The 12372-nt window shown below is 41.8% G+C and overlaps 1 protein-coding gene across 5 annotated transcripts in view; it reads right to left on the bottom strand.

Annotated features, from left to right (window-relative positions):
- AFF1 (ALF transcription elongation factor 1) overlaps positions 1-2826 on the bottom strand; it is a 168289-nt gene extending 165463 nt beyond the window's left edge. For 2 of the 5 annotated variants that reach the window (XM_073001991.2, XM_073001988.2), the window contains exon 1: positions 2759-2824. The gene's annotated coding sequence lies outside the window, so the exon portion shown is untranslated. Of the gene's footprint in view, positions 1-2758 lie in introns of all 5 variants that reach the window. The other 3 variants (XM_078394547.1, XM_073001989.2, XM_073001986.2) reach the window with 3 other exon arrangements.
- Positions 2827-12372: the final 9546 nt, after the last annotated feature.

Here is a 12372-nt window from a genome sequence, read left to right as displayed (position 1 = left end):
ACCTTATACAATATAAGTTTTCATGGGCCATCGTTCATTTCACATAAATGATGCATAAATCGTTGAGGTCACAAGTAGGTACATCACAACAACAGAAAAGAATTGGGGACACTGTAATGAAATAAAGCCCATGTCTCAAATGGCACAAGACTTTCTATTTTAAACTAGGTTTTGATTTAATTTGTGCTCAATATAATAATATTAAACTTCTTTGTAAAAAAAAAAAAACACTGCCCTTTCCTTCTCTCTGTTCTCAGGATCTAGATGTCCTGAGAATCATGAGCCTCATGGCACAGTGGTTAAACTGCAGTGAAGACTCTGCTCACGACCCTGAGTTCGATCCAAGACGCAAGTAAATGGTTCGGGTTTGACTCAGCCTTCCATCTTTCCAAAGTGGGGTAAATGGAGTAACCAACTCATGAGGGGTGGGGGGAATGTAGCCTGTATAATTAAATGGTAAACTGCCCAGAAAGACCTTTAAGCATTATGGGCCTATATATAAGCAGCGCACGTTATACATATCGACACCCTGACATCTTTACTTCATACATCTGGCAGGGGGACAGTGGACACAAAAAACTTTTAAGGCGCCACAAGAAATGTTATCCTTCCAAATGAAAATAATGCAAAACACATCACTCATTAGAATTTAAAAAACAACCACAATCTGATACTGTGAGGTAAGATGATTTTTTCCTGACAAGCTGTTTTTTTTCTCCCAAAGCATTGTACATTCTTAAGCAGCACACCCAGTTTTCTAAGCGTTGACAGCAGAATGCATGTCTCATTGGCTGCAGACTACTATTATGTGGAACTGATTCAAAAATCTTAAAAGCTAAAAATCTTTCAACTATATGTACCACAAATCTAGCAACAAGGAGCACCTTATACCATGTGCAGTCACAGGAATCACAAATCTCGAAGAGACAGGGTCCTCCTCAACCAGCTTTGACAGTTTTGTCACTGACCAGCTGTCTCTAAATTAACGCAGAATTTGTGGCCATCCCAACTGCAAAGAGAATTAAAAAGGCTAACTTAGGAGGATCAGAAAAGATGGTTTGGCTGGAATAAAGTGGAATGAGTGGCCTCTAGCGGGCAAAGACATATGCAGCTTCCTAAAGTGTATTGTAGGCAAAAAGTTTCACAACAGGCCATATGCTAGCATAAACATTAAATGTTACATCATGGCAACAAACTCGATTCTGCCTTATTAAACTGTTCATTTCATAATCTGGTTGACAATTTAGTGTCTACCTAAACATTCAGTGTTCATTTCAAGACAGGTTTTGCAACCCGTTACTACCAACCACCACAGACGAGTTCTAGATTACCTCACACATTTCCTTTTGCAAATACTGTATCAGACATTTTGCATCTACAGATCAGCCATAAACATCAGTCTCACTATTGGCAAGATTTGGAGCAAGCCTTAGTCCTCCTCTCTTAACTCTGAACTTCTTGATGCTCAACATATTCAAAAGACACCTTCCGACAAAGAAGCTTGCGAAACAAAATCCAATATAACTATACCTTCAGAGCTATAAATACTGTATATGTATCACAAGTTGTTGCAGGCCTGTTTCGCACCCCTGCATGGACTGCCCTCAGGGCAAACAGCATTCACTTCACCCTTGTGATACAATTGGTCGGTGTATGTATGTACACGTACACACGTACACAAACTGAAAAGCAGTATCAAGTCACAACTAGAGAAGGCCCACTCAACCAATGGAACTTACAGGTGTTGATTCATCAAATCCTCACTGATTCCACAGACCTACTTTGGTTGCAAATTGTTACTGTACTCCAGCTACTCTGTATTTAATTATATACCCGTTTCAACAGGCCCACCTTTCGAAAGGACAATCCAATTAGTGTGTTGCAGCAAAACTAGAAAAGTCTTGTGACCTTTTTTAACATTGCACTCCTTTACAGTATCTTCATGGCTCTCACACAAGCGCAAGACATTTCCATCCAGTGTCGACATGACACAACCCAATAATGTAGGAAGCAAAGCAGTGGACAAATAAAGCAGCTACTATATTCAACTGTAAAAAATTCAAATGCACGGCACCTCTTTTCATGTACAGGGAAGGAAGAGAAGAAAATAAGCTGGTACATTTTTCTAATCCCCCCTCCCCATAGCTCATCCCTCAACCTAGGAAATATGGGGTTTCAAAAGTGCAAAACCAGGAGCAGCAAAAAAGCGAGCTGGTTCCCCATTTGAAGCAGAGGAGACCAATTCAAGCCAAACTCGTCCTCTAGGGATCTCTCCATCTTTAGGGCCGAGTCTTAAGTTTCAAAACCGGCCAAGTACAGTACTGTATTCGTCGTTACCTCAGAGGCCGCCTCCAGTCTCTCCACCTCACCCTGACCCCCCAAAAAAGACAACTTCTCCCCCTACTGACCCTCGGGGACGAAGTTCGCAGCTATTCTCATGCAAACGACCCCCCCCCCCAAATCCGAAAGGCTTTCAGGCTTTGCACCTTCCAGAGTTTTGCAGGGTTTTTTTATTTCCTTGGCAGGAGACCAAGGGCGCCTGAAGGCAGGAATGAGCCCCGAGAGCAAAAGAGAAGACCCCCCCCCATGTGCAGAAAAATCAAGAGTCTGCAAACCCCACTTGGTCTCATTGCCTGCCCTTTCCCAACACTCTGCATTTTCCCATTCGTTGCATGGAAGAAAGAGAAAGTGGGGGCGGGGAGGGCTGGAGTTTGCTTTCGTCCCTTCTCTGTCAAAAAGGGGTCTCTCTCCCTCTCACCTTCGCGCCAGCTCTGCAGATTGGCAAGAGGCGGCCATGGAGGGGGGGCAGAGCTGGAGGAGGGGGACTCCTCCCCCTCCCGCCCCGACTGAAGCGAGGCTGCTTCGCAGACCTTCTCCTCCCGGGCTCTCCTCTCTCCCCCGCCCGCCTCCCCGTGTCAACCTGTGGCTGCGGCGGCTGCAACCTCATTGCACGGGGGCGCGCGCGAGCCTGGCTGGCTGGAAAGGCCAAACCTGGATTGCGATTGGCTGTCCCCAAAGCCCCAGGCAGGCAGGCAGCCAGCCAGCCGCTCCGGGAAGGTTCTAGCCCCGCCTCCTCAACTCCGGGCCCGCCCTTTCCCGGGCAGAACGCCCCCACGCCCTCTTTCTCTCCCCCCCGCCCACTCTGCCCCAGCCGAAGCGTCTCCGGAAAGACCCGAAGGCTCGAGTTCGGTGGCTGTTCCAAAGCTGCCTAGTTTTCAAGAAAAAGCAGGACAAGGCTAAATGCAGGAACCGGTGATTCCTTTAGTCGACCTTTAAAACTTTTAATTTCTTAATCTGCTAAGTATGATTCTCTACAAAATTTAATGAGAGCACTGTTTCATGTCATGTGCATTCGTTAGCTATGCATTGGACGTCTTCTATGAATTTTGTATTTCACTGAAAATTAATATAAAGTTTTTCATTCTCACATTTGTGAATGGTGATTTAAAGGCATGCATGTTATGGGTGAAGTCCAGAGTAGCATATGTGTTAAAGCTCGGCACACAGCACTATTTTCTTGCTTTTCTCCATAGCTTCACAACATGCTGAACTGAGGTACAGAGGAAAACCTGTATAGTAATGTGTGAGTGCACACATGAGTTCTGAGAGTATACCTGTTAATGCTGCATTATAAGGGGCACACCCTAGTAATGTGAAGGGTGCCTTATTAATTAGTGGCAATTTGACTGACACACAGAAATCATGAACAAGATTCTGACCAACATTGTTAGCAATCAAGAGAAATAAAAGCAAAAGAGATTTAAAATACCAGATGGTTTTACATCAGTCAAAGTTAAAATTAACGTTAGAGGAGTGCAAAATCAATGCTACCAGTATGAGAGTTGATGTTATTTATACCATTTTACTTTCTGAGTACAGCAATATGGACAAATCATGAACGTCCCTCCTCCCCAGGAAATGTTTGAGAGGAGACCATCTGTTGCTCAGGGACAGACTTTCACAACTTTATCACAACACCAAAATAAACTAACCTTGGTTAAAAAAAGAGAAAAGATCCATTAATTTCCCAAGAAGTGCTCAGTGCAGGCAGGCAAGATTAAGTTTCATGCCTCCTCCTGCACAAACCACACTTTTTTTAAAAAAAAAAAGAGCGGGCTTAGTGGTCCAGAAACTTTGCAAAATTCACAGGATTGCCAAGAAGAGGAGAAGATAAGATGTACAAAGTGATCACAACAACATAAGAGATTAGGAGCATGGGTATTTCTAAGCTCCAGTTTGGCGGGTGGAGATACAGCTTGAAAAAGTAACCTTTTTTGAACGTTTTTTTTTTAATCAGCTTGGCTACTGGGATGAAAAGCTGGGGGGAAAAGTTGGCTGAAAACTTCCCCCTCTCTCTTCACTGTCACTTCCTCACTGCCCATCTTTGATCACCCATCTGTTCACATTCCAGGGCAGCAAGGCTTCTGAAGGAAAAGGGGAGAAACAAGCAGATCCAGACACAAGGTGTGGGGAGAAGAGGATTGAAATGGTTAAAAAGGTTTAAAAAGACTGAGTTCCAGTTTCCTCCTCTCTCTCTCTCTCTCTCTCTCTCTCTCTCTGCTGACTCCTGTGTGGTTGACTGAACCAAATGAACTCAGGGAAAACCAACTTTATGGCTACGATTTTACAGAGGATACTCTCACATTTTCCCCACTACATAGTGGAACCCCAAACCACAGTAACAGTGTGTTTAAAGACTGAGACTGACTTTGAAATAGACACACACACAGTTCTAGTCCAATGCTAATCATTATGTCAGGACTGAAGAAAGCTTTTTGGCCCGGGGGAAAAAATTCCCATATTTAAAGGGTCTAGAGGTCTACATTCTGGCAATGGGCAAGGCTAAGGGCATAAAGTGGGGTAAAAACAAAGTGGATGGGGGCAGATATATACTGTAGTTCTTATCCATTTGAATATTATTTTCTCACCCATCAGACAGAGCATAGCTCAGCTCCATACATATCTACTCCCCATTCCAACGCCTTTCTAAGCTGCAAGCTAAAACTACCTTCCAAGAAAGAGGTTCAAGGTTAGACAGGAAGCTTACTTTGCGAGCTTTGGTCAGTTCCTCTCTGGTTTACCCATTTCATAGACTCTGGGTTCTTCGGATGCTTAGGAGTACTCTTGAATTCTTCAGAGGAAGGCTAGAATAAAAATGGGATACATAAAGAAACATAAATAAATGCATGTAAGTATCCTGTTCTAAAATGCTCGCCCTGGATGGAATTCTGAAGATATACAGGATGATTCTGTATTGCTGCAGTGTTTCTCCTTTGCAATTTTATCTGATTTTAACAGCTTTCTTTACACAGATTAAGCTGCAAAGAGCTGCTGAAAGCAGCAATATTTAGGGAAGTGTCAACACTGCAATGCATAATTTAACAATGTGTGCTTGCTCAGATCAACGAATTTATTCAAATATATCTTCCCTTAGGAATTTCTCCCTTCCTTTCCAGCTGGGATAAGATGCCGCTTTGGACAATGCTATTCCCTTTGGTGATGGTGGTGGTGGTGGTGAAACCTTGGAAAACAAAACAAATCCACCCCTTGGCTTGCTTAGAACTGGCTGGCAAACTGGAGCCAAGACGTACGTTGAACGTTCTGTTCCTTTAGGCTGACAGTTCGTTTTCCACCCTCGCCATGTACATTGAGCTATGTCAGTGCACGGTACTGAAATGGAAAGTAAAAATTCAAATGCATAACTTTAAAAAAGGAAAGGAAAGGAAAATGTTGTAAAGATCTAGATAATAACAAGGAAACAACAAGTGGATCACCCTGCAGTATCCATGAAGGGAAATATTGTGTGCTGGGCATCATTTGGATTCCTAGAAATTAACCATGCCCTCTGTTTCTGAGGCTAAGGTAACTGTCTTAATAATCTTAGCACTTCAGAGCTGGAAGGAACACTACTGATTATTGAGTCCAGCCTCTGTCATGGAGGCACAGTGGGGAATTGTACTCCGAGCCTCTGGCTCTGCAGCCAGATACTTAAACCACTGAGCTATCGAGCAGTTAACATTCCTTATTGATTAGTTTGACTTATATGGGATTTTTGTCCCAAGATGGCCATGTTGGATGGGGAAATTTAGAAGTTGGAGTAAAAAAAAAAAAAAAGATGAACATTCTTGAGCTTTGGAGAATTCTAGAACTGTGTTCCCCAACCTTGGGCCTCCAGATGTTCTTGGACTACAGCTCCCAGAAGCCTTCACCACCACCTCTGCTGGCCAGGATTTCTGGGAGTTCAAGTCCAAGAACATCTGGAGGCCCAAGGCTGGGGACCACTGTTCTAGAAGATAGCACCCAATGGGAAAGCATGGTGTCCAGGTATCATGTGTTACACCAATAATGGTTAGTGGACATCACTGAGAATACCCGAGGCAACTTCCCACACGTGGCTGGCCACACTCATATATATATATGATGTTCAGTTCCATACATGCACATGAGGAAGATCTTGTACTTAACAGGAAATAATTTTGGACACATTCCCTGAACTGAACATGCCCAGTGGCCATGGAATGCTGACTGAAGGATGGGAACGGGGGAATAAAATTTGATGGGATGGGAAAATGTAGCGGATTATCCTGAACAGATTTCAGCGATAGCTTGCAGTTTCAAAGACCTGCTCCCTAATTATCAGTAGTGCGGAGTTGTGCTGTGGTCATTCACTGGTAAGAGAAAGGAACTCTGTGTATACCTAGAAGCATTAAGTTATCCTATTTCTGCTTGCAATCATAGAATCATAGAAAAGTGAAGTTGGAAGGGGCCTACAAGGCCATCAAGTCCAATCCCCTGCTCAGTGCAGGAATGCAATCAAAGTATATCTGCCAGGTGATTATCTAAGTTTTTGGCGCACTCACCAAGTCTCAAGGTAACTGGTTCCAGTGTCATACTGCTCTAAAAGTTAGAATGTTTTCCTGATATTCAACCAAAATCTGCTTCCCTTAACTTGACCCCATTGTTACGTGTCCTGTACTCTGGGATGAAGGGACCCCCTCACCACTGTAGGAGTATACCGGATACCTTGCAGTTGTGGCCAGGTATATATTGGAACCACAAAACGAGGCATCCACACCAGAATCAAAGAACATGAGAGACACTGCAGACCAAAAGAACCAGAAAAATCTGCAGTAGCTGAACATGCCCTGAAACAAACTGGACATGAAATTCTATTCCAAAATACTGAAATACTGGACAACACCAGCAATCATTACGTCAGACTGCACAGGGAAGCCATTGAAATCCACAAGCACCAGCAAAACTTCAACAGAAAAGAGGAAAGTGTGAAGCTCAACAAAACTTGGCTCCCAGCTCTCAAAAATACAGCATGCAAAAGGTTAACGAACTCTACCCGGCCACAAGGACAGGGGATCACTAGACACAAAAGACCAGCTAATGACACCCATCAACCACAGGAACAGATAATCTCTTCCCCTTAGCACAACAATACACCCATAACAATACACACTAATCACCCATCTACAGGAAAAGACAAAGGCCTATCTCACAGCCATAAATACTGCACTCCCAAAGCCAACTACACCAGAGCACAGAGAGCTGTCCTCTGAAGATGCCGGCCACAGAGACTGGCAAAACATTAGGAAGAACAACCTTCAGAACATGGCTAAAGAGCCTGAAAAACCCACAACAACCATTAGATCCCGGCCGTGAAAGCCTTCGCGAATATATTGAAATAGGAAAAGTTATGTGCCTAATCCCACAATCACAGCCTAAGGTGGAAACCCTGGCATCTGTATTGAGAGACATAACTATCGGTCTGCTTCATGGAAACTGTCTCATAATAATCAAAATTCCACCACATGGAGTGGCTGCTATGGTTCTGTGTGGAAAGAGCTGTCTAAGGTGACCAAGGGAAATCATAATGAGAAGGAAGCAGTGGCAGCAAAAGAATACACAGACATGCATGTGATTAGTATACAGTATATTCCTAGAATACAAGTACAAATGCAGTTTAGAAATAATGACTGTAATTTATATAGAAATCTAAGACACCTTACCATAATTAGGGAGATGGCAACTAGATATCAACGGTGTTCCTGCTGAATCAGCTTTCTAGCTAGTAATTGTTGCTAGGCAACATGAAAAATGAGATGAGTGAGAATAGACCTTGAGTCCAGATAGCATCCACAACTCAGTAGCTGCACAGGCTTTTGTGATATTTTGGTTAATAAAAATTAACTGCTACACACAGAAATAGTTTTGTTCCAAAAAAATTAAAATGAAACATCCACACATACTACACAACTATATAGGATAACCCATTAACATTTTTTCTGTGACTATGGGATAAAATAGCAGGAACCTAACATGTGACTATGGGATAAAACTGAAAGCAAAAAATATTTATTGAAATCGGTATTCTGACATTATTTATTCATTTACTTAATTAATTTATACTCCAACTTTTCTCCCAGATGTACAACATATGTATACCTATAGCTAAATCGACAGACAGACAGACAGACAGACAGACAGACAGACAGACAGACAGACAGATAGATAGATAGATAGATAGATAGATAGATAGATAGATAGATAGATAGATAGATAGATAGATAGATAGATAGATAGATAGATAGATAGATAGATAGATAGATAGATAGATAGATAGATCTGACTGGATAGCCCAGTATTTGGCTGGACTGTGGAATATCGTGATTTTCAATATATATATATTTAAAATCACAGTAGACATTATCATTAAAACAAGATTAACCCAACAGAGCTTTAAAAATATCTCTAAACAAGTTGGAACACATTAAAACATATTTAAAATATCTGATAAAAATGTGAGCTTACCCCCTACTATTATATATATATATATATGGAATCCTGTAAGGGCATTTAAAGTTCATTTAGATATCCCAAGCCAGTTTTCTGACATAGGTTTACATACTTATATTTAAATATCCAAAATGCATCACAAATGAAAAGGTTTATACACACAGCACCTTAAATGTGTAGGATTCATTTCTGGCTTGCAAAAGTAGCTCTTGCATCGGAAAGCCACTAGATGGAGTCCAGTACCAAGATTTTTGGAGAGCTTGTTTACATCTTATCAACACATTGCACACCATCTCTCTCAGCCTGATATTGAGGAGTATTATTATTTTATTTCTCCTTTGAGGTAGGGAGACCCATACCAAGATTTCTGCAAGGTCTGCTTTTATGAAGCTGTCAATAGTGCCTGTTTTTCCTGAGAGCTCTGCCAGTAGGAAAAGGCCCTGAGGGTCCTGGAAGGAAGAGCGCCTGAGGTGTATTTCATAGGTTTTTCCACTTAAGTGTGTCGTGTGGTTACAAAAGAAGACGCTGGAACTAAAACAGACGTTACGTGACCTGTAAAAAGGGAAGGTTCGGCAATGAATGGAAAATGAAATGAGAATAGACCTTGAGTCCAGACTCACACTCTATCTATCTATCTATCTATCTATCTATCTATCTATCTATCTATCTATCTATCTATCTATCTATCTATCTATCTATCTATCTATCTATCTATCTATCTATCTATCTATCTGTCTGTCTGTCTGTCTGTCTGTCTGTCTGTCTGTCTGTCTGTCTTTTTTTAACCTTACAGGATTATTATGAGGCTCATAGGCATGAGGAAAAAACCATGTATGTCACCAAGAGCTCCTTTAAGGAAAAATGCGAACAAGACTACATACAATAACCATTGCATGCATTTGTTTCTCATCTTTTACTGCATCCTATATTGCCAGTATTAATTAATTAAGACAATCTGGCTTCATTCATTCATTCATTCATTCATTCATTCATTCATTCATTCATTCATTCCATTTTTATCTCATCTCTCTTCTGATGAAGGGACTCAATGATTATAGCAAACTTTATATATAGCAGGGTTTCTGTCCCCCTCTAGTTCTGGTGATAGCATTGTACAAATACATACATCTATGATTTTTCTTTTAATATTTTGATAATTTTCAGACCATGGATAAGTGTATCAGCGAATACTGATCACACTGATACAAGGCTTGTACTGTGTTTAAAAAGCAGTTAAACATATTTTTATATTAAAACCAATTAATGAAATAAATAAAAGGGCTTTAAACCATTCGATTTTTTTAATGCAGCCTCCCCATTAAAGCTTCTTCTGTGCCCACCTGAACCGAAAGGGCTTTGCTTTTGGTGAAGGATGACAAGAAGGAAGGTGATGAGGAGTCCACAGCCTGGGTTGTAGTTGTTGTTTAGTCATTTAGTCATGTCCAACTTTTCGTGACCCCATCAACGAGAGCACGCCAGGCCCTCCTGTCTTCCACTGCCTCCTGGAGTTTGGTCAGATTCATGTTGGTCCCTTCGATGACACTGTCCAACCATCTCATCCTCTGTCGTCCCCTTCTCCTCTTGCCTTCACACTTTCCTAATGTGAGCATCTTTTCCAGGGAGTCTTCTCTTCTCATGAGATGGCCGAAGTATTGGAGCCTCAGCTTCAGGATCTGTCCTTCCAGTGAGCACTCAGAGTTGATTTCCTTCAGAGTGGATAGGCTGGGAGCAACCACCAAAAAGGCCCTCTCTTGTGTGCCTACTAGATTGTTTTGTGAAATTGATAGAACTGAGAGAAAAGCCTGTCCCAGGTTCGATGGATGGATGGATGGATGGATGGATGGATGGATGGATGGATGGATGGATGGATGGATGGATGGATGGATGGATGGATGGATGGATGGATACACAGAGAGAGAGAGAACCCTGGCTTTTTAAAAATCTTTGTACTGCATACATTTTGAAGCCTGGAAGATACGGTCCTTATTTTTTATAATCTGTTTATAGCTTGTTTGCTCATTCTTGTCTTCTCACTCTTTTTCTCTCAGTGTCTCTGGCTGAAGCTACCTTGGCCAAGGAGTGAATTAGGATTCAGAAGAATGCCCTCAGTGTTTCTCCTGTGATAAAACAGAAGTTTTATATGGAGATCAGAATCTTCCTGTTTCCCTCTGTGAAATGTATCTCACTGCCAGACTCTCAGGAATGAGTGACATGCAATCTGTTCAAATTCAGGAGCCTTGTGAGGCATCGTTTGCTGATTGTTAATTTGACAAAATGTAGATATTGGTCTCTTCCTTTCACCATTTCAGTGACTGGGGGTGGGATAAATTAGCTGGTATCTGTTTGGATTGGGTGGATGATGAGAGTATTTTGGACAAACCTCCTGTGTTGATGCATTCAGGAGAGGAATGCATTGTTATCCATTCTCCTCTGATGCTAAAACACCTGCTGGCTAGCATTGCTTATCAGGCGCACAGGCAGTGTTAGGACAAAATGCGGCCTGGATGTGTACAAATGTACAACAATCAGAGTTCCTTCTTGCTTGATTTTTACCCCATTTATAAGCAAATTGCAATCTTGTATTTGCACACCAGGCTAGTGTTTCTTTCAGTCTCCATCTTGGGACTGAATTTACCTGCAGACCTCATGCATGTTCAGACAATCTGGCTTAATTTTTGGATTACTCTGTTGCAGAGGTTTGAATTTTTGGTTGAATTCCTCTAGTTGCACAGCAGAAATGCAGTGGTTCACAGAGCAGAATAGCTTCAAATTCCTCAGATTAATCCACTCCTTTTTATTCGTGAAGGCTTTCACAGCTGGCATCTAATGATTGTTGTGGGTTTTTCAGGCTCTTTGACCATGTTCTGAAGGTTGTTCTTCCTAATGTTTCTCCAGTCTCTGTGGCCAGCATTTTCATAGGACAGGAGTAGCACTCTGTGCTCTGGTGAAGTTTATTTGGGAGCTGAGTATTGAAGGTTTGCCGGTGTTTGTGGAGCTTCAACAAAAAAGAAGGTACTGTAGTTTAAAACTCAACAAAGCTTGGCTCCCAGCACTGAAAAATACAGCCTGCAAATGGTCAACAAACTCTACCCAGCCACAAGGACCGGTGATCACTACACACAAAAGACCAGCTAACGAATCCCATCAATCACAGTGACAGATAATCTCTCCTCCTTATCACAACAATACACCCATAACAAAAACACACTGATCACCATAATCACCCATCTCCTAAAAAGGACAAAAGCTGATCTAACAGTTATAAATACTCAACTCCCAAACAAACTGCACCAGAGCACAGAGTGCTACTCCGTATCCTGTGAAGATGCCAGCCACAGAGACTGGCGAAACGTTAGAAAGAACAGCCTTCAGAACACGGTCAAAGAGCCTGAAAAACCCACAACCACCACTCTATTTCTTCATTAACCGGCACTTACAGTTTCAAATACTATAGTAAAAAAGAATAAATGCCATTTTCTTTACTTACTTTTGTAAACAGATCAACAGCAAACCAACAAAACAACTATTTTCAGCAAACACTTTAACAGACAAAAGGGAGGAAAGAGA

Source organism: Pogona vitticeps, chromosome 5 (genome assembly GCF_051106095.1).
Source record: "Pogona vitticeps strain Pit_001003342236 chromosome 5, PviZW2.1, whole genome shotgun sequence".
Taxonomy (NCBI): Eukaryota; Metazoa; Chordata; class Lepidosauria; order Squamata; family Agamidae; genus Pogona; species Pogona vitticeps.
Note: the sequence above shows the minus strand (reverse complement) of the source record. Positions and strands in the feature narration are given on the sequence as shown.